This window comes from Mastomys coucha, unplaced genomic scaffold (genome assembly GCF_008632895.1).
Source record: "Mastomys coucha isolate ucsf_1 unplaced genomic scaffold, UCSF_Mcou_1 pScaffold4, whole genome shotgun sequence".
In the NCBI taxonomy this organism is placed as follows: domain Eukaryota; kingdom Metazoa; phylum Chordata; class Mammalia; order Rodentia; family Muridae; genus Mastomys; species Mastomys coucha.
Genome location: NW_022196910.1, coordinates 35,491,290 through 35,518,575, shown reverse-complemented (window position 1 = coordinate 35,518,575; position 27,286 = coordinate 35,491,290). Strand labels below are relative to the sequence as shown.

Here is a 27,286-nt window from a genome sequence, read left to right as displayed (position 1 = left end):
CAATTGATGCTTCAGCTTTTCTCATCTATTAAATGGAGACAACACCAGCTTACCCCTCAAACCCCTGTATACACGCACCCTTCAAATGATGAAAGGAGCAGCAGCCAGGGAACATACAGTGTGACTCCACAGTACTCCATCAATGTCACACTGTCGTGTGTTGTGACTCCAACCAAAGAACACTCATGTCCACAGAAGCATGTTAACAGCAATCCTGCTGCTATGTTTCAACTTCTAGACTTGTGTTCAGTGCATTTCAACAGGAAATCACCCCTTTACTTCTCTGTCAATCTCTCGACAAATGTCCAGTTCTTCACAGAGCAGGGACTTCATATTAATTCACTGAATGGAAAGTGTGTCCTATGGTTTCGAATATAAAATGTAGAACCTGGCTCTAAGAATTCAGGTTCCCAGCACCCACATAAAAGCCCCATGTGGAGGCACATACCTATACCCTTGATGCTCCTGCTGTGTGTGTCTGTGTGTGTGTGAGAGACAGAGAGGGGGGGAGGGGGAGGGAGAGAGAGGGAGACAGTGTGTGTGTAAGAGAGAGAGAGACAGGCAGACAGACAGAGGCAGTATGTGCATGTGTGCATGTGTGTGTGTGTGTGTGTGTGTGTGTGTGTAGGATGCAGTGGAGGTTGGAGGTTCCTTCAAGCTTTCTGGACACTCCAACCAAAATCATGGAACTCTAGGTTCACCAAAAATCCTAAAGGTTGTCTCAAAAAATAAGGAGATTGACAGAAGGAGACTTCTGTCCCAGCATAGGCTTCTGACCTTCACATACTCACGCAGATAACTGTCTGCATGCGAACCCTAAAGTGTACAATATTTCCATTTCTTAATTTTCAACAGTTTGACCCTTTCTCACAAGGTCTCACTATGTCCCCAGGGCTGGCCTTGAGATCCCCTCAACAGGCCAAGAATAGAGAACATGCCACAGCTTAGGTGTTTACACACCAACAAGTCCTCCCCTCGCTGTTTCTAACCCCACTCAGTCAAAAAGTATTTAATGTTCCCAAAGGCAGAGAACCGACCCAAGGTTGATCTAGAGAACTTGAGTCTCTACTCAGCAATACCTAAAGAAACAGGAACCTAATAAATAAAAATAGATATAAATGGATAGTCCCTCATTTCATATTTCTTAAGATATTAGCATAAAACATTTAAATGACTTTAATGTAAAATGTTTGCTTATTAATTCTTTCCTTGGGCTTCAAAATACAAAGTCAAAGCCTTCTGTACAAAGCATGGCCTTCTGAACCTGCTTCAGTATTTACCCCGGGCAGTTCCACTGTAGACTCTCTGGGCAAACAGACCTGCAGCCTCTCACACACAGCACAGGCACACAGAAAGGGCACTCCTTGTGGTCATACTTCTTATAACCACTTCTGGAAGTGGTTAGTGTGGTCACTGCAGTACCATACTCCATCACACTGTTTGAATACACTGGTTGCCTCAGAAGAGCTAAGTCAAGCTGTAGCTTAAAATTGGCTTTGGAAACCCAGAAACTTTAAGTAAGTCTAGTCTTGCCATTTTGGGTGGGAATTTTTGGGGGGGGGGAATATCTGGTCATATTACATCTGCAGTCAAGAGCAGAGAACAGTGAATTAACTGCATGCATACTGGTGCTCAGCTTGGCTTTCCCCACTCTGAAACAGTCCTGGATTTCCAGCATAGGGAATGGTGCCACCCACAGTGTGCAGGTCTTCCCACTGATGAAAATAACTCCCCATGGATGCAACTCAGTCCAACCTCATCTCCAACTCCTTGATTCTAGATTGTATGGAGTCATTTACAGTTTGAAACTATCACAGGGACTGTGAGCATGCTTTGGGAATGAGCTAAGAATTGCCCATGTGGTGGAGACAGAAGTTACACTTCAGCCTGAGGACCGCATGCTGAGATTTCTCCAAGCCTGTGTGTTTTGCTGAGGACTCAAAAACATTTGAAAACCCACTGGCAGGACGATTTGTATACATACTTGGGCAGAAGGAATGACAGCTCAGAATCCGAGGGAGCTTAGCAATCGCCCTGCAATCACACACAGGCTTCTGGAAACCAATCCAAACAGCTTCTGACTCCTTTGGGCAGAATTTTTGAGAGAACACCATCATTTGGTAAGTATTATGCAGGAAATCATTACAGGAAAGGGACTCTGTGGGCAAGCACAGTGTCAGCCCTTTGGTGTTTATGCTGTCTCTCCTCAGCCTTTCTCCTTTTACTCTGGAAAAGTTTTTACTCTTGTTTAAATTCTCTTCTCACTGTCCCCCGACACATTCATCTGAAAATAAGTGGGACCCCATTAAAGCAATTACTCATCCTAATACGTGCTCCTACTTAATTTAAAACAACCCACAACTGGCTTAGAATGCAAACCCACATTTGAGTGCTATGTCTGCAAGGCCATCTGAGAGTCTGAGGTCAGGAAGAACTAAACTGTGTGTCCTATTACGCTGTCAGGAACCAGAGCCTAAAGGAAGTGAAAAGGGAACTGAAATTTTCAGTCCATTGTCATCTAAGTACGATACAGCACGCCCACTATTTAATGCAGAGCCTTCAGTTTACCCTCACCATGTAACATTAAACTTTCTCTGCTGCCTTCATTCTTAAGCAAAGCAAAGCTTTTTATTGTTTGAGAATTTCATCCAGAAATATAATGGGTTTTGATCAAACCCACCTTGAATCCCTCCTCTTTCAACTCCTCCTAAATTCCCACCAAGACTTTTCCGGTCTAATGGCATGTATTCTTAGTGCTGTCAATATGCACATGGATGTGGGGCCATATGTGGGAACAGGGAAGTCTCTCAGGGCCCATGTCTGAAGAAAATGGGCTCTCCTTCCCTCAGCAGCCATCAAGTGTCAATACCTTGAGAGACTTTGTGAGTCCCGCCCCCATCTATCTACATTAAAATCATGACTGACTTGAATTGGGTTGGCCTTGAGCCTGCAGCTGGAGCCACTGTCAGGTCATGCGTGCAACTGTCCTGTCCCTTGTCATATCTGCAAGGCTGATTTGCAGATGCCCTCTGCTGTCCGGTTCATAATCTCCATGACCCTAAACCTTGTGTGTTCCATTTAGAGCTGAATGATCCACCTTCTCTTCTTCTCTGAGTCTCTGTCTCAGCAGCCATTTGATGAGGGTTGAGAACTATGCAATTGGTGAGCACACAGATAAGGATATGGAAGCGTTAACTAATATTAAAAGAAAAGGATTTTTAGAGACATGCTATTCAAATTAGCTCCAATAGAGGAAAAGCAGTAACAATGAAGAGTCTGTTCTGTCACCTGCATGCAGCACACTGTTTGAGAGGGCGTTCCGGGCATAACTCTCCATCACAGCCGCCCCGTGTGGAGTCACTGATTACCCTTCTGTAATCTTGGAAGGAGCTACACAACAGGCCAAGTCACATCACTAATAAGCAATAGGACAGGGATTTAAATGCAGAGTCACCTTGCTGGAACCAGTACTTAACTTCTAGACTATATTTACTGCTTTAGGAGACCCAGGCTTCTTCCCAAGCTCAGCAGAGTCCCAAGCCCGGCAGGTGTTTTATATAATATGCCATTATATAAAATGTGAAGAAAAGCACAGTAACTAGGGCGGAAGATAGCCGGCACTTAAACCTTCAATACACAGCTGCATAGGAAAGCAAAAAAAGAAAGAAAACGCATGACTTTGAAATCTGCTGTCATTCTCCAAACCTATATACAATATGGAAAAAAAAAAAAACCAAGAGCTAAAACAGCCTACTAAGCAAGGCATGGGGTCCTACACGTGTAACCAGAACACTGCAGAAGAAAAGGCAGGAGGTACATGAGTTCAAGGCCAGTGTGGGCTACCAAGCAGCAGGTTAGACGGCAACTTAGGATACAGTGAGACCCCTCACGAACAACTTAAAACTGAGGTTTTGTGGTTGTAGAAAATTTTAACATGAGACGCTGCTTTACCAACCACGAGCATTAACAGGACATACGCAATTGTTTGCCAGTACCGCCAAAACAAAATACCACAGGTATGAAGTAAACCACAGAAATTTATTTTCTTGCAGCTCTGGAGGCTACAAGTCCAACATGAAAGTGCTAGGTGTGACTTCTCCCGGGGCCTTCTCCTTGGCGTGTGGAGGCCTCTCTGCAGCTGGCAGGGTCTTGCCACTAAGTATGTATTTCTTTGGGATTCATAATCTCTTTCTTTCCACCCTCTGCCCCCTATCTGTACTTAAGGCATACAAATCTGGGGTCACACAACTGAGTCAGTCTATAATGAGTTTATAAGGACTTAGTAACAGGCCTGTTACTGGAGCCGTGCCCTAGAACTCATTGAATATTTCATCTCTCATAAGCCACTGCAGGGCTGACAGTGATGTAAAGATATTTCCACACTAGGTGGAAAAAAGAAAAAGAAAAGGAAAAGGAAAGAAGAAAAGAGTAGTTCTTCATTTGAGACTAATGTTAGTAACTACATGGGGTGCTTAATATTAATGTAGGGCCCAAGAAAATGTCCTTAATGTTAGTTCTTGCTAAAGAAATTACACCAGAATCAATCCACAATCTGCATTATGAAGTGGTCTTCTCTACTATAATTAAGAACAAGATCATTGTTTATGTCTGGCCCACTAACGCCTTGGTAATGGATCTGCATACAGCACTTGCTCAAGAAAACCTGAGGAAGAGAAAGACAAAGGCAAGCAAGAGGGAGTAGAGGTGGGGAGATATTCATCCTTTTACACTATAATACTTTATCCTTAGACATGTTGGCTTGGCACTCTACAGATTGACACAAAACAATATTCAAAAAAGGTATGAAAATACCCAGAAATGTAAGGTGTAACATAAGCCTTGATTGTTTCTTGGCTCCATGCCACAGCTCATTAGAGAGCAAGAAAATCTTCTGATCAATCAAATATTCACACACATACACACCCTGGCCAAATAATCCATCAATGAATGCCATTCAAGAGGAGAACCATTTAAAACCCTTTTCACTGTTCACAGAACCTATAATTACCAGGAGTCCACTAGAATTTTTTTTGGTAGAGTTTTGACACTAGGGATGGAACCTAGGCGGATGAGCCACACACCCACCCCTTGAACATGGTTTGAAAGCAGCTAATTCCACTGTTTGAGCAAGCCAATTATGTAAATATGCCCCACAAGAGGCTCTCCAAAACCCCAGTTTTACGTATCATATCTATTTCTAAACCCTAGATATCCAGGAACCATCCTGCGGATGCTCAGAGTGAGGTTCATCTACATTTGTGCGTCAAATCTATAAAGGCAAAAGACAGGAAAGGACAGAGGCAGAGGAAGTAAGAGACAGGGATAGGTGCTTTCCTGTGGTCCTGTCACACTCAGGGGAAACCATCATTTGTCATAGTAAAAGGAAAACAGGGCCTACACAGCAGGTACCCAACCTTCAAAAACAGTTTAGTGGCCCCAGGCTGAGCAGATCAGTCGGTCCTTCCTTCTCTCACACTCAATCCAGTCTGAAGCAAACAGGAGGCAACAGCCCTGTTCACCAACTCACACTTGTCAAGTGAGACACTAGAACAACAGTCATTTAGAAGGGAAACATTCCTTTGACGCAAACATGCTCATTATGTGGATTCTCCTTTTTGTAACTGAAATTTAAGAGTTGTCTAAATTGCCAGATTCCCATTATCGTTGGGTTTTAGTTTGTCATCAAAGGACCCAGAGTTCCTGATGTCATGTCAGAAGAACAAAATAAGACTTTTACAATAAGAGAGAGAGAATAACAGAATATCTTCAGAAAGTTAATTCTGTCTTAATTTTAACATTTCTTGGGAAATACTCTTGCATAGCATTCTTTGCAAAGCCTTTTAAAAGAATGATAATAATATGCCTTTTGCATTACAAATTATATGCCTAACAATTACAACCATGAAGTATTCATTTACATACCTTCCCTCAGTGTTCAGAAGTGTTCCCTGCCATTTAAGGTTCCCTCAATGCGAGACTTAGATGGGACACTGGGTAACACACTGCATGTCTTCATCCCTTGATTGCTTTCCTGTTGCCTTTATCAAATAACCAGTAGTTAAGTAATTCCTTTCTTCAGAAACTTAAAAAAAAAAAAATCCTATTACTTAAAGTTAAAAGACAGCAGAGGAGGGTGGGAAGGGAAGGGCAGATGAAGGGAGAGAGAGAAGGAGGGCAGAAAGTTATAAACAAAGATAAGTTTACTGGTGTTTTCATTTTCACTTTAAACATTTTTGCTTTAAAATTTATATGTATATATATGTATATATGTGTGTATGTTTGTGTGTATGTATATAAAAATTTTAAAAATGAAAGAAAATGGTATGTGGTCTCAAAATGAAACTTGAAGTTCCCTAAGATTATAAACAGACATGTCTACTTGTGCCAGGGCTACCAGCTCTGAAAGACAAGATGGAAGTTCTCAACCTGGGCACAAAGCTGCACTAATGCACAGGCTTCTCAATTTTTTTTGTGGGAAACAAATTCAGATACGGACTCACTAATTCATGGCAGTTCTGTTTTTAAATCAGATACTTGGGCTGGAGATGGCTCAGCGGGTAAGAGCACTGGCTGCTCTTCCACAGGTCCAGAGCTGGATTCCCAGTAACCACCTGGTGGCTCACAACCATCTGTAATGAGATCTGATGCCCTCTTCTGGTGTGTCTGAAGCCAGACTACAATGTGTATTCATATGCATAAAATAAATAATTCTTTTTAAAAAATCAGATATTTACTCTAAGCACCAAGTTTTTAAAAACAAATTTCTTTATGAATTAAAAAAAAAAGAGAGAGAAAAAAAAGACCCCTCTCTCAAATCACTATGAAATAGAATATGAAGATAGGGGTCCCACTCTGATTCCAAGGATTAAGAAGTTATGCAGTACATATCCAGCGACAAAGAATTTTCCGGTTGACTGACAAACTTGGGCTCTTCGAATCAAAGCAGTAAATGGAACAACACTATCACATGGCAAATGACCTTTGGCTGGGTCTGGTGGCTCACGCTTATAGTTCTAAGTATCTGAGAGGCTGAGGCAGGAGGACCCCAAGGTCAAGGACTTCAGTTTACTCCACATCAACCTAAGCAACTTAGAAACCTTGCCTCAAAATTAAAAAAAAAAAAAATGGAGTTTGTAAATTTTCATTAATTTAATTTTCGCCTTTTCATACAGGACATTTTTAAAAAATGTGTTTTAGTAGAGGCAAAGGGTGTGGTCTCCTGGTGATGATGCTATGGTTCCCACAGTGGTGGGACAGCAATCTCGGAGACGCTGTAGCACATGCCTCACTTGTTATAGCCCAGACTCACAAACATACAGAATGTGTACACAGCAGATGGGGCTGAAGATGGTCCCATGATTAAGCACTGCTGTTCTTCCAGAGGACCTGGGTTTGGTTCCCAGGATCCATATGGTAAATGTCTGTAACAACCAGTTCCAGGAGACCCAGTACCATCTTCTGGTCTCTGCAGGCCCTGCATGTGGTGCAGAGATATAAATGCAGACAAAAACCACATACATTTAAAATAAAAACAAAGCAAAAAGAGATAAACCAGACACTAATAATAAACAACTGTGAGTTTATGAGTTCACTGTAAATAAATAGTATGTCCTGTTATGTCAGCACGAGCCTCATCCAGTTTACAGTCATGTTGGGTACTGCCAGGTTTGTGTGAATATATTTTACAGTACTGGGATAAAATGATTTACAATTTTCCTAGAGATATATTACTAAGAACACATCACTATCAGTAAGCAGTGCACCCAGGGAGACTGTGGAAAGATGTCTGGGCCACAGGTGATGGTAAACTGGGGCCATGCAGATATGGTACTCACTGAAATGACACTGGTAATAGAGCAAACTCAATGAAACATTAACTAGTGTGTCTTAGGATCAAAAGTCTGTCAGAGGGTGCATAGGGGAGGGGGTAAGTCAGTCTGTAAAGTGCTTGCATGCAAAGATGAGGGGGTTTCCCCAGAAGCCACGTGGAAAAGTCGAGTGTGACAGGACTCACTTGTAACCCCAAGACTGAAATGGTGGAGAAAGGTTTCCTGGAGGTGGCTGGCCAGCCTAGCCTAGTTAGCAAGCTCCAGGTCCTGGGACCTTGCCTCTAGAGACAAGCTGGACTGTGCCTGAGAACCAAGGACAGTTGAAGTTCTTCTCTGGCCTCCACCCACATGTGCATATCCAGAGCATACATGCACGCAAGCACACACACACACACACACACACACACACACACAGCACATAAATGCTGCTAGAGCTGGGAAGGCTACTATAACATATATAAATGCCTCCCCATCCCCCACATACACCATAAGGGCACACATACACACACACACACACACACACACACACACCATGAATGCTGCTAGAGCTGTTCAAAGGCTAAAATAATGTATATGAATGCCCCTGAAGTCTCACACTTTTCAAAAACAGTTTCCATCTCATTCCCTCTTGGCTCCACTCAAGTCTCTCTGTGGCTTTAACAGCCTCACTCTTCTGTAGTCATCTATGACAGAAAACGCTCCCTTGTCCTGCACAGTCATCTTACTTTTTTGGTTGTTAGGAAAAACCAAAAAGGGAGCTTCCAGCTCAAGACTCTTCAGCAAGTTAACACAGATCTTAGCAACAACATTACACACACACACACAGACACACACACACACATCCAGGTTGAGCTGAATCCACATTCTGTCCCCCATAAACCTTATGGAGCTCCTTCAGCCCCCTAAGCCTGGCTCTTCAGCATCAGAAGAATCATTTTACATAACTACAGGTTTGATGACAGTCAAATGGAGTTGTCATTATGAAAGCCACTTGTAAAATGTCACAGCCTGAAGTCCACATTCTCCTCACCAGTCACTGTCCAAGAGGCACTGTTAGCCAACGGAGACAAAAGAGCAAAGGAGCTCTCTGAATGGAACCTCAAGTTCCATGCAGAAAATCAGCGGGTGTAATAATAATATAACCAGAGTGAAGACATCTTAGAAGATATGACATCATGACATAAACCATAGGCAGAATGAGACGGCAGCTTAATGTAAAAGCACATTGTAATGTAAGGAGCAGATGAAGAGCTAACTTACCAGAGCAGGGAAAGCAAACTGAATGTATGTACTGACTACCAACAGAGGACACTATGTGTCCATGACCTAGAGAAAAGAAGGAGGAGCCAAAACATCTCAAGTCCCCACAGCACAGGGGAAGAACAGTCAGCAGCTGGAGAGACAGTGAGGACCCCACCCCATCCCTTCTCACTCCAGCCAACTCTACCCTCCTTGTAGGAACAGTGTGTTCTTCCCAAGTATCAAGCCAAAGGGTTGCTGGACTGAGCCACCTGCTCCTGTCTGGAATAGGGAAAAGAAGGGAGTTCTGTTAAAGTCCACACACAATGCAGCGGCTCTTCCAGCCCCTTCCCTGCATGGATTGCAACCACTTGATAAAGAGAGTTTAAGCAGTCAGGACTCACTTTCTGACGCATCCACCACAGCGTATTCAGTAGGTGTCTATAATGGTTCTTGTCCACTACAAAGCCATATTGCATCATCAGGGAAGAGAGGGAAAGGGCCTATGCTTAGAGATTAGATGGCCCACCTGAACTACACTAATGAACATGGAGATGATTCAACACAGCTTTAGGTAACAGTCAAACAAAATTGTTATTTCAATATGTATTTAGAAAGAAGGTCTCCTGAGCCTATGGTGTCAGGAAACGTTGCTTAGTCAGGACTACATTTAGAAAATGGTAAGTGAACATCAACCTGGGTGCTCTGCAAACAGCAGCTGTACATGTATGGCCAGGACGATACTCCTACAGAGGGAGTTGACTTTAACTTGGCTGGGTGGTCAAGTTAAAGCCAGACAGAGACCCAAAGTCCTACCAAAGTGGATGACCCATTCCATTCTCATGCCATTCTAGAAACTTTTTATGAGACTTAAATTTTATTATTTGATTTTATATCTACAAATGTTTTGCCTGTGTATATGTCAGTCCACCAAATGTGCACTTAGTGCATAAAAGGGCACTGGACTCCCTGGGGCTGGAAGAACTGATGGCTGTGAGCCATGATGTGGGTGTTGAAAACCAAATACCAGCCGGGCGGTGGTGGCGCACGCCTTTAATCCCAGCACTTGGGAGGCAGAGGCAGGCGGATTTCTGAGTTCGAGGCCAGCCTGGTCTCCAGAGTGAGTTCCAGGACAGCCAGGGCTATACAGAGAAACCCTGTCTCGAAAAAACCCAAAAAAAAAAAAAAAAAAGAAAACCAAATACCAGGTCCTCTGGAAGAGGAGACAATGTTCTGAACTGCTGAGCTATCTCTCCAGCCCTAGTTCTAGAAACCTTTAAAAGGACGTAAGGATGTAGATCCCTTTGGACTTTTACTGACAATATAGGCTGGCCACAAACACTTTCCTAATAGGAGTAAACACTTAGGGGAATGAGGTCTTTGAGCTATGCTAACTTAAGGTACCTCACTTGTTCAAAGGGAAGATAGTTCAAAGTGGAAAAAGAGTGAAAAACTCTAGTCAACTACCCATATATCTCTCTAATATTTCTAACCTTATGACTCCTTATACAATCTGTAAGGTATATAAAATGACTTTAGATCCATAGGCAAGCAAATGGCCAATCCATTAGGTTGCTGTTTGTACATCTCAGAGCTTTCATTTGACATGCATACACACATACATACCCATCTCTTGGTTATATGCCTTACACTACAAATTCATACACATTTCCATGCATGTGTACATGCATACCCTCTTCTTGGTTATATGCTTTATACTTCTATGGTTTGTGTTCTTATAAACCAAAGGATGCTTGACAACTTCAAACTTAAAATTCTTGTGATGGTTTGTATATGCTTGGCCCAGGGAGTGGCACTGTTAGGAGGTGTGTCCTTGTTGGGAGTAGGTGTGTCACTGTGGGTGTGGGCTTTAAGATCCTAGTCATAGCTGCCTGGAAGCCAGTATTCTTCTAGTAGCCTTCAGATGAAGATCTAGAACTTTTAGCTCCTCCCACACTGTGTCTGCCTGAACACTGCCATGTTCCTGCCTTGATGATCCTGGACTGAACCTCTGAACCTGTAAGCCAACCCCAATTAAATGTTATCCTTATAAGAATTGCCTTGGTCATGGTGTCTGTTCACAGCAGTAAGACCAGTTCTCTACAATTCCAAAAATCCCTCCACATTTACATTAACATAACAAGAAGGAATTTGGTAAAACTGAAAGAGACCCAGCTACTCAGGTTTTCAGTGTCCTTTTTAATTTCCCTATGACCAAGGGCTCTAATAATGTCACTTGGGAAACAGGAGGCTCAGTGAGCATCTGGGGGAAGAAAGGGGTGTTTTCACAGGCACAGCTGGTAAATACTGGCTCGAGCTGAACCTTCTTTCTCAACTGGAAGCCAATCAATTAAACTTTAAAAATGTCCTTGTTCCACAAAGCAATGGGAAGCTTTACCGCTTCAACTATTTCTCTGGTTAACACTGATGGGTTAAACCATTATGTTAAGAATGATCAATATCTACTCTTGTCTATTGTATTTTCACCTCAGACCAAGAGGCCATGTTGAACTCAACTAGTAGTCAAAATGTTCAGAAAGTGTGAGCCCTTCCAATGAGGCACTCCAAAGGCCACTAATACACTACATGCATTCATTCTGATTATGCAAACATCCAGTTTACAATGCGTGTGTTTTAAGGAAGAAAAACCATTTGTGAGCCTCAATACAAAGTATTAATGCCATCATACAAATACTATCCACAGTCCAAAAGAAAAAGCAAACTGTCATCAAAGAGAGAAAACTTGCTAAAGGAATAATGGTACAAAACTTGGATTCAAAGTTTTACCTTGTAAGCCTGGATCTGGTGCCACAGTATTCATGTTTTAGTCCAGACCCTGTAATGAGCTATCTTATCAGGCCAGAAGATTAAACTATTCCCATATATAGGCCAGGCATCAAAACAGTGATGCTGAAGACATCAACAAAGAATGGTACCGTTCCTACCATTCAATTCCTTGGCACCTCCCTATAGGATCACGGAAGATACAACATGATCAGTATTTAACATGTGTGCTATAAAAAGAGAGAAATGGAAGCAACCCTGTGTTCATCAACCCATGATGATGTGGGTGAACCGTAGCACACGAAACATCAAAGACAAAAAGCATTAATGAAGAAGGAAATTCTGGCATGTCACCATATGAACAACTGTAGAAGACACTGTGCTAAATGAATCAAGCCAGTCATAGAGGGACAGACAGTGGACAGTCCCACTTGTGTGAAGTGCCCTGCGAAGTCACATGGGCAGAAACACAAAGTGGAATGGTGACTTCCAGAGGGCGGGGCTGCGAGCCTTGGAAAAACACCAAGTTCTTGAGTTCATGGATCCCCAGTTTCTGTTTGAAAAGGTGAAAAGGTTCTACAGAGAGACAGTGTGGTAGCTGCGCAATATGCATGCATACTTAATGCCCCTGAATGGTAGAGTCCGAATGGCAAATTCTACATTATGTATACTTTGCATCAACAAAATGAAAGAAAGCATGAAAGCAGTTATCTCTGTAAAGACCCAGTCTTTCCATAGTATATTAGAATATTTAAATATTTAATTTACCAGTTCAAAGAGTCTCATTGGCTAAATGTACTTTGCACTGCAGACTACAAAGTGAGTGTGAGAACTTGAGCTCATTAAACGAAAAGCTTCCAATAGCGATCAGTGAGGCTTTTATATGAAAAGGTTTCAGATCGCAGCCTCTGAGGGTACATGTCTTTTCAAAAGATCCTTGGAAAGAGTTCAGTCATCCAACGGATAAAAACACACAGTGGATCAGGAAGTTACTTAATTTTCCAACCTCTGTATTAACCTATGCCTGAAATGTATTTGAAAAGAATGCATGTTTGGCCACAGATCTTTCTATCAATCACCATCTGAAGACCTTTGGCAGGGACACTATGCATTCCTGGGAGGATTTCAATTAGTTTGTGAGGGATGGAAACCTGGCTTACAAACACAGGGTTTGGATCTAGGACTTGACAAAGAGGTTCCTTCCAAACAACACACACTACTCTATCATGAGTTTTCACACTTAGGTTTTTCCACACACCAGTAAAGCAACGAATCATACAAAATTTGAACTAAGAACATGTACTGATGGTTGGCTATGCATTTTTTGTGCTGGCCTTATCTGTCTCCCAAGACATAGTACTTTAAGTCACTTTTCTACCTTCTGCCAAAAGATACAAAGAAGGTGGGGTGGGGAGAAGCGGGGAGGGTCTAGATCACGTATCTAGCCGTGCAATGCACTAAGAAACCTAACTACTCTGCTCTTGAGAGCCAGTTCTCTACTAGAAAACAAGATAGGTCTGGGCTTTCTGTTTTGTTTTTTAAAAATTTATTTACTTATTATATGTAAGTATGCTGTAGCTGTCTTCAGACACACCAGAAGAGGGCATCATATCTCATTACAGAAGGTTGTGAGCCACCATGAGGTTGCTGGGATTTGAACTCAGGACCTCTGGAAGAGCAGTCAGTGCTCTTAACCGCTGAGCCATCTCTCCACCCCTGCCTTTTTTTTTTTTTTAATTGCTACAATTTCAAACTCCTTAAATGTTTTTCTTTTTTTCTTTTTCTTTTTGGTTTTTTGAAAATTTTTTTCATTTGAGGATTTTTGTTTGTTGTTTTGAGACAGAATATAGGCTGGGCTGGGCTGGAACTTACAAATCCTCCAGTTCTTTAACTAAGAGACATAGTATCCCAATAGGTGGCCATCAACCAGCAATGCTGGCTGGCTTCCATGTGCTTAACACAAATGTCTGATTACATATGATTACACTTACATGGCAAGCTGGTCCCAGACCTTTCCAAATCCACTATATTTCTTTGCCTCTGATTCTTACATGTCCAAGGACAGGGAACCAAAAACATGCCTTTGTAGGAGGATATATGAATCAGATCTTTAAACCATCTCCAGTTTAGTAAAAAGTGCCATTAAAAATCCGCATTTTTAAGTAAACCCTGAACTACAGTAGTTCTACCTGGCAACGCTCAATACCATCCAACAACCTACTCTTACCTCTGACCACTAATGGGCAGGAGAAAACAGCTCAGAATCTGAGTTATGAAGGAGAGAGTCCAGGAAGGCCCAAGCAGTCAGCGGAGTTTGTGGGCCAGGCCAGAGTCTCCCCAGAGTCTATGATACTCACCAGCACATATAACATGAGGACACACTCCAAAGCCGAGAGGAAAACCACCTGTAAGCAAAGTCTGTTTTCTAAAGTGTGCGATCAAGTTGCAATCCCTCCCCCCCCCCCCCCCCCCCCCCCCGACACACCCTCATACTGTTTCAATTTCATGTCAGGTTACAAGTTTTGTGTAGTTAACATTTATAATTATCCTAGAACCCACACATGTTGCAGGATGTTCTCTGTCCAATTACATTAGTACAGAGGAGGCCTATGATTGGTCAGGGAAAAGGGAGGCAGAGCAAAGAGTTGCAGAAAGATGGAGAGCGTAGAAGGTAGAGGGGAAGGAGAATGGAGGAGGACGTGAACCACTATGGCTTGAACCAGCCACAGTTATGATATTATAAGGTTAGAATAATTGGGATAAAGCTTTTATCATTATCAATTGGCTCTGAAATTATTGTATTGGCACCTTGTAAATCGTGATTTTATTGATATATAAATCTGATTGGTTAACTATAAGCTTTAAGAGTTTTAATTCTACCAGGTAACTGGGTGTTGTGATGGCTGACCGTGGGGTGTGTGGGTCATTGAGTGGTAGTGAGAGGAACTCACCCCCCACCACCACCACCATCGGAGAGTTGGCAGGCCGAGAGACTGCCGAGTTGAGAGCACCCAGTGGGAGCACTGTGGGTTGCTGATTGATGGCACTAGGGAAGGATCACCTTTTTAATATTTCCCACAACACCCACAGACCAGGGCTAGCTACATCTTTCATATAGGCAACATGGATTAATCTCCAGTGTGTTAAGGAAAACCAAGCTTGGGAATGGAGGCTGTAAACATAATGTGAATATGCATGATTGCATTCATGTAATAGCTTGGAAACTATTGTAAGTAAGTAAGCTACGAAGTAAGCTATTGTAGCCAATCAGAAGGTTGGGGGCAGGGTAAAGAGATGCTGCAAAGAAGGCAGAAAAACCTTAGGGGGGCTGTCTCTTAAATATCTCACTTGTACTGATAGCTTTATGGTTTTCTTTATGTGCTAAAACTAGTCAAAGTGCTCTTTAAGTGAGTGCAGGTTGCTGGGTGCTAACTGTACCTCAATGAAAACTTGAAGACACTTATCATCATTCACATAGGTAACTGCAGTTATGGAGGTGCCTAAAATCCTGAGAAGTACTATGCAGCTTGAATCAGAGGGACCAGAACAGGATGGTTTAAAAGAGAAACAGATACAAACCAGCACCACCATTTAAGAAAGTAGCAAAGAGATCGGGCAGGAACCTCAGAGCTAGAACTGACCCTCGGAGAACCTGGTATGTTCGAAATGAAAGACAAGGTGGTTTGGGGACATGTGGGGGGTGGCGAGGAAAAATGAAAGAGCTATCCTGAGTCAAATATGACGTGAGGCCCAAGTTCAAAGTATAGAAAGGAGAGAAAAGGAGGCAGGAAAATGGGCACCCGACAAACAATTCTCACCCTTGATCTAATTATTTGGCACTTTTCCTAAATACATAAGAAGCCATCAGGATTGGGGGTTGGGGAATGCAGCCCCGGTGTCTTGTTCCTGCCAAGCCACATCTCCAGTCCCATGGAGGTATTTTCAGTCGACAGTGAAGAAAACCTAGAACTCTCAGATACATACCAAAAGATGTCTGCATTGGCCTTCTAACCTTCACAATATATTCAACATAAACAAGAATTAATTGTCCTTAATTGAGTCTTTAAAAGAAATTAAATCAGAATTAAGTAGAGTTATTAATGCATACCCTCATTAAGCATGAGGAAAAGTTCAATCTGGAGAGCTATCTTTTCATCTAAATGTAATAGGAAACTAAATACTTGAAATCCATCCAGTATTTCTTTTTTTAATGAGTAACAGGGCTATTTATTTTCCTAGCAGACAACCAAAGACAGAAACGCTTTAAAAAAAAAAAAAAAAAAAACTTCGTCTGCTATAGTAAAAGCCTGTTTACATGCAGGCGCCCGTCACCTACCTGTACCTGCTATTCTATCTCCACAGACTAAATGAGGTGAGCAGTCTTCAAAACACATGCAGATTCCTGCTGTAGAAAATACAAACGTTACGAGCCCAGGCCCGTCATTCCTTAAAGGAGATGTGGAAAGGTGGCTATGTTCAATACCTAATTTTTTTCACATTCAATTTACTAAGTATCTCAAAGTGAATAGTTTTATAAAACAGCTTATCTAGTCTCCTGGTCTCCTGACTCTGTGCCATCACTTAAAAAAAATTTAAACTTAAACTTTAAAAAAAGAAGTCATATATCATGAAGCGTTAAAAAAAAATGTCTTATATTATGGGGGGATATTTTAGACTGATTAAAATAAGCAAATGTGAAAGGCAAAAAAAAATGACTCTATATAGTCACAACTGGTTGTTTTTGCTCATCTCCTTAAAAACACTGCCTTTGTCATCTCCTCATGACTGTCCCCGTCAGTAGCTAAACCTCCAATTGTACAGATGTGACACAAAAGCTACCAGCCCACACAGTGTCCCAAATAGCCAATAATCCCTGAATAGATTTCAACATTAACAACAAATATTCACAGCAGGCTGTTTCACAACTGTGCACATTTTTATCAGCGATTCCTCAGAATATTTATTGCATTCTTATGTAACTAAAGAGAGAACTCCATTGCTGAGAGACCACATTAATAAAAAAAGTCTATCTGTGATAAAATGTGCAGTTAACTTTTGAAAAACTATTTTGTTGTATTCAGAAAAGATGTTGTCTGTGGTTCATCCTGTTCACATCTTCCTCCTGGCTACTTAACAAAAGAAAAATATTTGTGTTTAAAAGACCACATACTCCCCTAAAGCAGTTTTACAAATTGTTCAAAAGGAGATGAAAGGCAGGAGAGTAGGAAATAAGCTGTGGTCGGAAGCTTTACTAGCTGTCATCATTTTATTACACAAGGCTGAAAGAAATTATATGGAGGCAGAACGTAACAACCGTGACGTCATGCACGCAACCATCACCACCGACAGAACCTCTCACTCACAAGGTCAGAATCCCTACCACTGTTACAGACTTGCGGAAAAGCCTGCCCCGGTGCTTAACTACAACAAGCAACGGCCGCGCCTGGAAAGTTTGCTAAAAGAAGTAGTTTGGAGGTGAGACCAGAGAATCTGCACGTCTACTGAGTTCTTAGCTGATGGTAACGTCAGGAGCAGCACGCTGAGAGGTTCAGCTCTACACTTACCTTTCCTTAACCTGCATCCAGCTCGTGACCACTGACTAATGTCTGTCTTCTCAGAGCGGAGGGGCTCTACTACACACAACATTGTACGGACTGAAGCACATGTATCCAAAAGTGTACTGAATAAAGACCATGGCGAAACACATGGAAGGTGAGTGGAAGAAAGATGGAGGAAAATGCAAGGATGCCAAAGAAGAGGTGATGCAAAATGTATGTTTATGCCAGGAACCATTCAAGCCTTTTTAAAACTGAGTTATTTGTTTTTATCGTATTTACATTGGCGGGTTTCCTGTACCTATGTCTGTGTGAGGGTGATGAATCTCCTGGAACTGGAGTTAGACATAGGTGTGAGCTGCCATGTAGGTGCTAGGAATCGAACTGGAATCCTTTGGAAATGCTCTTAACCAACTGAGCCATCTCTCTGCACCCCCTTCCCCCTCCCCTCCCCCATGCCCTTTAAGTCTGAAGCAGCATAGCACTAACTGGAGATCCTAGGTGACACGAAGCAGGAAGCAAAAGTGAGAAGAATGTTCTATCATTAAAAAGACACTTCCAGGAAAAGATGGCTGCAGAAGAGGGTCCTGAACACTCATTTACAAAAAGTGTAATTTTTGTAAAATTTGATCTCCAGAGCACTCATTTACAAAGATTAAAATTTAAAAAAAAATAGCTAGAAATATGGTAGTGAGTATTTGTAATCCCAGAGCTGAGAAGGCAAAGCCAGGCCAGGGCAACGATGCTGGGTTCCTGAGTTCAATAGCTGGCCAGCCTATTGTAGTTTGTGATTTCCAGGCCAGGATAAAACCCTCTGTTTAAATTAGGGGGAAAAATAGGTGCCTGAGGAATGACTCAAAAGGTTATCCTCTGACCCTGCCCCCCACCCCCATATGTGTGTGTGTGTGTGTGTGCGCACATGTACCCACACAAATATAAGTAAGCATGTATACACACACACAGGCATACACACACACTCAAAAGATTTTCACAGTGCAAAGTTCCATTAATTTTTAAAGTATGTGGATACACTTGATGGATGTGCTGTCCTTAGGTATCTTGTACCTTAACTATCATCACTACTGCTATTAAGTGTCTATAGGTTGAGTGGACACAACATTAACTGCTTTCTCCATGAAAGCTATTCTCTACCTGAGCCATCTCAGCTATAGGTGGTCAAATCATGTCCTTGACCGTATGACCAAAAACTCTAATCTGGGGAGGCAGAGATGGCTCAGGCCTTAGTGGCTATCTATGCTCTGAACCAAAAAAGTGTAATTTACTTTTCTTTTCTACCTCACCCCAGTAGAATGACCTTGGGCAAATTTTTCTCTCTTTCTCTAAATGTTACTTTTTTCACTTCTCCTTTGCTATCTTTTCTAGTAAATCGTATTGTGTTGTAATGGTTTCGTTTGCATTTAGTCTTAATCTATTATTTAGTGATGTTGAAGGAAGAGCCTCATGGACTAAACAGCAGTCCAAGTTGTAGAGGGCAAACCCCATGAGCACGGCAGTTCACAGGTCTGAATTCCAGATGCAGTTTTCTCATTCACAAAACAGGAATCCTGCATGGTGGCAACCATACTCAGCAACAATACTGGCGTCTGACAACACTGTCAGCGCCAATACTAATCATGCATCGAGACACAGAGAGAGCTTAGCCCCATTTTACAAGTGAGGAAATCAAAATTCGGTGCCTTTAGGACCTGAGATGTAAAAGTCAGATTTTATGTTATTTAGTGAGCTTAGGTTTTGTTTTGTTTTGTTTTTTTTAAATCTATACCCCAAATCCTGTCAATTCAAATCAATTCTCCACAGTAGCTGAGGAATATAAGAGAGAAACTGGGGAGACCCTCAGAACAGACTTGATCTAACCCAGCTCCCCTGGCTCCGAAGCCATGCTTCTGATTTTAGGGAACATTTGTATACCTAAGAATACAACTCGGCACCCTGGTGTGCAAAAGCACGTTACTGACAGAATCCCACAGCACTGAGGTATTCAGAAAGTAAACAGGCTAGGAAACTAAGACCTAGGCCGCGGCACCACAACTTGAGTGCCTTAGGAAAGTGTACCTGTTCCTAGCTAGACGTAATTCCATAGTTTGAGAAGCACCGATTTGTACTATGACGGACTATTTAATCTCTTTCTACAGTTAGCAAAAATGAGGTCCATATGATCATATTTATACCATATGTTTAAGTTGTGTAACGAACTATTGGTTTTCTCTCACAGAGAGAGAGAGAGAGAGAGAGAGAGAGAGAGAGAGAGAGAGAGAGAGAGAGAGAGAGGAAAGATTTTGGTGTTTGTTTGTTTTTTGAAACAGTATCACACGTGTAGGTCTGGCTGGCCTGGAATTCATATGTAGTGGAAGGTGGCCTCCACCTCACAGAAATCTGCCTGCCTCTGCCTCCTGGATGGTAGGATTAAAGGTATATGCTATCCCACCCAGGCTAAGAAAAGTCACATTTTTGTTGTGTTATTTTAACTGTTTATTGATTCTTTGTGAATTTCACATCATGCACCCCAATCCCACTCATCTCCCAGTCTCTTCTGCCCTTTGCCCTTGCTACCTACCCCCAAAATAAAATAAAAAATAAAAACAAAAACAAATAAAACAACAGCCGTCTTCCTGTGGGAGCTATAGTGTGTCACAGTGTGTCCCACAGTATACCCTTTTGTCCACAAGTCTTTTACTTGTAAATGTTCATTGCAATGAGTCATTGGTTTGGTGTGAGACCTCCGGCTTCTGCTACAGTAACTAGCAATACTGGATCCTCACTGGGACTCCTCTCAGATGTCCTGTTGTTGCCCTGTGTCAAGGAGATCCTGCAGCCTTGGATCTGTAAGACCAGCCTCTTCACATGCTCCAGCAGTTCACAGATGGAGTAGATTTGGGGGTGGAACAACTCAGAGCCCTGGATTTGAGCCTGAATAGTAGCTGAGTTGCTTAGCGGGCCAGCTCTCCTCGGCCTGCACCACTTGCTGCTAGCTCACTCAGTGCTTCAACTGGCAAGGGGCAGAGCCAGCTTTGCCACGATCACACCCTTGCCAGCTCACTCTGCCACCAGAGTCAGCCCTACTGTGCTACCCAGGCAAGGTGCAGGGCACCCTCTCCTGAGTGTTTCAGCCAGTGAGAGGCAGAACCAACTCTCTGGCAGAATCAACTGGCAGAACCAACTCTCCGGAGCTCACGCCTTGAGGGCAGCTCTCCCACCTGCCACAAGTGGTGAGTGGTGGGGGCAGGGCATGGGGTGGGGCTTGGGTGGGGGTGTGTCCTCTCCCTTGCCATGCCACTGCACAGCAGATGAGTGGCAGGGCCAGCTCTCCTGCTCTTACACCCTTGAGGCCAGCTTGCCCACACCCATGCCACCAGGGCCAGCTCTACTGTGCTACCCAGATGCAAGGTACAAGTGCACAGGGCAGAGCTGGCTCTGCATAGCCCTAGGACATAAACATGGTCCCCGGTGGCATCCCAGACCAGAGACATCTGGATGGCCTTTGGTGGTAACATGAGCCAGGGACATTGACTGGGTATTCCCCATGGCCTCAGGTGTAGGGCAGGCTACTCACAACTACCTGTTCCTCTCTATCCTCAAGTCTCTAGTTCCACCTCTCTTCATAACGCTCAGACTTTTCCTCTTCTCTTTCTCTCTATCTCTCCACCACACACTTGCACATCCAATGGCTCCTGTTGCCCGTGGGCCACCTGGCTGGCAGTCCATATGCTGGCAGTCCCCTGGGTGTGGGCCACACTGCTGGTGGGCCTCTAGGTGGCTTCCTCCTGCCTGCCCTGCCCAGAAAAGTTACTTTTATAGCTGACGCTTATAGAAGATTCCCTACCACTCTATCTTTAAAATACATGTGCTGCCGAGAGGTGGTAGTTCATGCCTTTAATCCCAGCACCCAGGGACACAGGCAGGAGGATCTTTTAGTTCGAGGACAGCCTGGTATACAAAGCAACTTCCAGGACAGCCAGGACTACACAGAGAAGCCCCGTCTCCAAAAATAAATAAATAAATAAATAAATAAATAAATAAATAAGCAAAAAATTAAATTAAACAAGATATATGCCAGTTACTTCTGACAAGATGACTGATTTTTGTTAACTGTTTTATGACACGGTACATTTCACTATCCAGACTGCCTTTTGCCTTCCACCTAACACTTTTTATCTACTGTCAAAGTATCAAACTCTATATATGTCTACTATGGCTTTCATATCTCTAAATCATTGGGGTCTAATAGAAGCAAATAACTAAGGCAATGGCCATGTAGCTCAGCAGTACACCATGGGGGATGCGGGGGTAGGCGGGAGCATCATACACATAATTTTAAATGTTTTAGTAGCCAAATTTATAGTAGAAGAAGAGGAGGAGGAGATGAAGAGGGAGGAGGAGGAAGAGGAGGAGGAGGAGGAAGAGGAGGAGAAAGAGGAAGAGGAGGAGGAGGAAGAGGAGGAGGAGGAGGAGGAGGAAGAGGAGGAGGAGGAGCAGCAGCAGCAGCAGCAAAGTATAGTGCCTTTAGTCCCTGCACTCAGGAGGCAGAAGTGAGCAAATCTCTATGAGCTAAAGTTCAGCCTGGTCTACACAACAACATCCAAGCCAGGCAAGTGAGCTACATAGCAAGACTTTCAAAAACCAACAAACAACAAAACAAACAAACAAAGTGAAAGAAAAAGTGAAATTACTTTTAGCAACATATTTTTACTTAATACATAAAATATTTCATTTTATATACTTTATATATTTTAAATAATTTAAAAATATAATTTGTAAAATGCTAATAGGATTTTAAAACTTTAATATCAATTCATTATTACCACTGTTTCATAGAAAACTGGTGCTTATTTTACAGTTACAGCATGGCTCTACTCCAGCCTCTCTCTGTTTCAGGTGCTCAAAGGCTACAAGTGGCTCAGGAATCAGATGGCAAATGAGAAGAACAAAGGTCTCAGTGAACTGTGGGCTCCAAATTCCTGGCATTCGCGCCTAGCTAATCTGCTAGGCAATTAGGACAGACAGAAGGCCTTTATTCACCTCCTCTTTGGTCGTATCACAGAGCAAAACTCTGACACTGACTGTATTAGCAAAATCAAAATGTATCATGAAAGGAATTAAGGTTTACCACTTAAAGTTATCTGTAAAAGTAAAAATGTATTAATGGAGCACCTACTGTGTCTAACATTCATTCATAAAAGGCGCTTACAGCCTCTTTCAGGCAGCAACTCCTGAAGACTCAAATTCAAACATGAGGAAACTAGCTTCTAACCTGGGAAACCACTAGAAGCTTTTCGTTGCTAACAAGTTCCTTTGGTCGTATATCCAGATGATACTCCTTAGGCCACTACCACCTGCCATCCTCACCGCTCCAAGCCATCCTCAGAGGGGAACAGTGTGCTGGCTACAAACTTTTCTTTCTTTCCAGGCAGCTACAGCATAAGTTTACTTTAACGCTTTGCATTTCCTTCATTGAGTTCTCTTCTGTATACTTGAGTAAACTCTGCTCGTCCAGATCAGGACTTTACTCTGCCCTCAGTTTTTGTATCTAGGCTCCCTCCCTAGGGATCTCTCTAGTCTCGGGTGGTTTAAATAATGTGATTAGTTCTCCAAAGACATCTCCAGAGTAACAACACTATTACTAGGGAACAAGTCAGATATGCAAATTCTCAATGCACATCAATCAGTGCTTACTGAATGGGGAACTGTTTGAGATGTACCAACAGCCCCAAGTGAATCTGATGTGTGTGCTTCATGAGACCCACGGCCACCAGCCGATGAACTTGAAACGCTATCTCCACGTTAGACTTCTCTCCTCTCAGCCAGACATATCTAGTAGGATGGCCAAAAACATTTGCTTGTATTTTTTTAAAAGGATGTGAATATACAGATGACACAATTAACATGAAGAATAAAAATACAGGCAAAAATTAGTCTGCTTGTAATATCCTGTATTTCTATTCTTAAGTATAATTTTAAGATTTTTTTTTTAAAAAATAAATTCAGTATGTGCATGTATTGTATGCCTGTGTATAGGTCTGTGTACCTGAGTGCAGGGTCTCTCAGAAGCCAGAAGAAGGTGTGGAACCTCTGGAGCCATAATTAAAGGTAGTTACAGACAGAGGTGCTGGGAAACAAATTCATGTCCTCTGTAAGGTCACCAAGTGCTCTTAACCACTGAGCTGTCCTGTCAACCCCCTAAATACATATACGGCTTGTAACTTACAGAAGATTTCAAATCCATTATCTTGTATGATCACAATCTCCATCAAGGGCTGGAGAAACCTTTGTTCAGGAGTTTAGAAGACTTGCTGTTCTTACAGACAACCAGGGTATGGTTCCCTGCACTCACGCCAGGGAGCGCACAACTGCTACAGCATTTTCTCTGTCCAATCACATTAAGGCAGTGGCAGGCCTGTGATTGGACAGGAATAGAGAGGTGGAGCTAGAGTTGGAGGAGGAGAAAGGCCAGAGGAGCAGGAGGAGGGTGGTCAGATCATGGAGGCAGGCGATGAGGACGAGCCAGACCCCACGAGGTTATACAACCAAACAAAGGTTTTTACAAAATAGATTCATTGGGTTAGAATATTGTCCTTATTATTTGGTTCTGAAATTACTGTATTGGCATCTTGTAAGTTGTGATTTTATTATTATGTAAATCTGATTGGATATTAAGGCCTGAAGAGTCATGCTTTACCTACTGGGTCTTAGATGCTATTTAGATGAATGATTGTGGGAGTGTGTAAAGAGTTGCATGCGAGTGAGATGTAAATGCTGGGAGAAAATAACAAAAACCCAGCCGGGAAGTGGTGGCGCATGCCTTTAATCCCAGCACTTGGGAGGCGAGGCAGGCGGATTTCTGAGTTCAAGGCCAGCCTGGTCTACAGAGTGAGTTCCAGGACAGCCAGAGCTACATAGAGAAACCCTGTCTTGAAAAACCAAAAAACAAAACAAAACAAAAAAAAAAACTAAAACCCGCTGGAACTTAGTAGTGAGGCTGAACGGTATCAGCACAAGAACGTGGCCCAGCGAGAAAGTGAGTTTTCAGGTTAGATTCATTTTCTTTAATTCCCAAAACACGCAACCACTTACAACTCCATCTCCAGGAGACCTGACGAACTCTTTTGGCCTCCACAGACACACGCACAGCCATTCCTCCCCCACCCCCCACCCCAAACATGCACATACAGAAAGCTCTCTTAAAACTAGAAAAGCCTGCTAACTGCCAAGTTTGTAAACACTACACTGCATCATTCTACACACACAGGAGCAAAGCCCTTCCCTCCCTCCTCTCTGCTCCTCTCACCCCTATGACTTTTCAAAAGGCATCACTGAAAAACTTGTGTGTCATCTACATGGACCATGGTCTACATGACCATTCAGGCCCCACACTAAGGAGGGTTCAGACTGAACAGGTACAGGCAATACAATGTGTTACTTAATAAAAACAAAACATAAAAAAAGGTAAACGATGTCATTTAGTAAAAAAATCACCATCAGTGTAGCCCATTGATTTATTTAGAGTTACAGGCTCACGACAGACTTCCAAATGGTAGGACCACTGTTCCCTCTCTCCCTTCTGTTGTCACCTTTCTCCCACTAACTCCCCACCCCCGCCACAAGCCCTTGTGCATGCTAGGCATGTGCTCTCGCACTGATAATGACCAAAGAAACACAGTACATATACACAACAAAGTACCATTTAGCCACTAAAAAAAATAAAATAAAAATTCTGACGTTTACTAACAGGTATAAAAATGTCGAGTTAAGGATGGTCATGTGGTGCTGGAAAACCAATTCAGGTTCTTTGTGCGAGTGTAAGTGCCCTTAACTGTTGAGCCATCTCTCCAACCCAAGAGATTTCAAATTCATTATAAAAACACAGATAATATAAAGTATAAAATGGCTCTGAAAGATATTTAAAATGGTAAGGAAATAAGTGTTTGTATAGATATGTTTGAGATGACAGATTATTTTGGGGAAATGATTTAAGTCATCAACATTTTTAATGTAATATTACAAATAAAATCATAAATGTGATTCAAGGTCAGAGTATCTTTTTTGGAGCAGGCTGGCCTAAGACTAATTACGGGTGAGGATGAACATAAACTTCTAACCCTCCTGAGGATGGGCATACTCCAGCAAACCTGGCTTGTGCAGCAGTGAGTGCTTCTTGCATGTTGTTAGACCAAATATTCTACCAATTATACTATCTCTGGTTCCAGTGTGCCCTTCTTTAAGCTCTAGAGCATATGAAGGGGAAAAAAAGAAAGAAAGGAAAGAAGAAAGGGGACCTAGCGATTGGTTGGTACTCACAGTAACACGTGCCAGTCACCTTCCTGGAACTGTCTAACCTGGGCCATTGCCTCTCTCGCTTACTCCGGATGGTAACCCTTTTTTTTCCCAAAAATCAAAAAAATGTATACTTTGGGGCTTGAACTGTAACATTTGCTCTATACCTCAGCAAATATGAGACAGACTAAAAACAATAAAAGAAAGGAATTCATTTCTTCTCCAACTTAAGATGTGTTTCCATGGAGTGATTACACTATAGGCTTCTCAAAAAACTCTATTTTTTTGAAACAAGGTCTCGCAGTGTAGACATGAGGCCATCCTCCTGCCTCAGCTTCTGAGTGCTGAGATCACAGACATAAACCACCCCAAACTCCATTCATTTTTTTTCAAGGAAATTTTATAAATACAAAATCTATTTCAATTTTTTTTATTCGCTCACAGTCTACAAATATCTAACTCGGAACATTCTTCAGGCCATAACCATGCTATTAACTTCTTATCTCTCAAACAATTTTTCACCAGGTCCAAAAACAACAGAAAGCAAGTCTAACTGGAAAAGATTTATTTTGCTGACAGATTATTATACTTGGGTCTAGCTTTCCTTCCATCCTCCAGCTCACACACTTCCCACTGGTAACCCACACTAAATAGCTATTTCAACTGCCAAATAGCTTAAGATCTATATATAGTGAGCTCAATAAACTTGTCTCGTCTATTGTATCATAAAAATTCCATAAGTCAATTAAAGTACCGAATTTTTAAGTACAGGAAAACTGATTTCACATTTCCTCTCAAGTATATACAAGTAAGCAATTAAGATGACCCCTTTCCATTCGTGGCTAACAACAAGAATTGAATTTTTACTATGCTTAATTAATTAAATATCTACTGCTTACACTGTTCTGACTCGCACTTCCCTCTCTCCACTTTATTCTGTTCCAAGTTTTAGTGTCTGAGTTTTATCGTGCATGCCTTCTTACAACTTCCTGTCTTTACTCAGGAGTACTCACATCTGGGAAGTAATTCTGGAAGCAGATTAAACAGCTCAGATTTTTTAAGACCAAACTGGAGCAAAACTCTACATCCTGTAACAGAGTCTGTATTTTTTTTTTCTTTGCCTCATATGGCGCTAACAGTAATCTGTCCTATAATAAACAAGCTCTTTAACTATGTGCATATGTTATCTCGTTGAACTTTACCACCTTTCTAGAAGGAAGCTGAGGGCTGACAGCATCTAACTTCGAAGATCCTGTCCTTTTCAGAGACCTCAAGCAAGTTTCTTAGATTGTAATGTTACTTGATATAGTACTAAAACACACAGTCTACGAGACGCAACTCCATCTTAATAATTCAAGAGAGCAAAGCAAACAGATCCGGAGCCTTCCTCCACCGAAGAGCTTGCTGAAGTCTATGTTTCAACAGAGTTTAATCCCCAGTCTTCTCTCATGTGGTCAAACAAATCTCTTGGTTCTAGCTCCCTTAGAAAGGACCTTAACTTTGCAAACTGCATCTCCATAACCAAATGGCTAGTCAGAGGAGATCACTGGTGTACAAGAAAAAAAAGAAGAAATGAAAAGGAAAGAAAAT

General features: G+C 42.2%; 1 protein-coding gene and 1 non-coding gene across 2 annotated transcripts in view; both read right to left on the bottom strand.

Annotated features, from left to right (window-relative positions):
• Pawr (pro-apoptotic WT1 regulator) overlaps positions 1 to 27,286 on the bottom strand; it is an 81,672-nt gene that overhangs the window by 34,184 nt on the left and 20,202 nt on the right. The window lies entirely within an intron of this gene.
• Positions 13,814 to 13,946, bottom strand: LOC116076602. Its single transcript, XR_004113009.1, has one exon. It is a non-coding gene; the product is annotated as a small nucleolar RNA SNORA38 (small nucleolar RNA).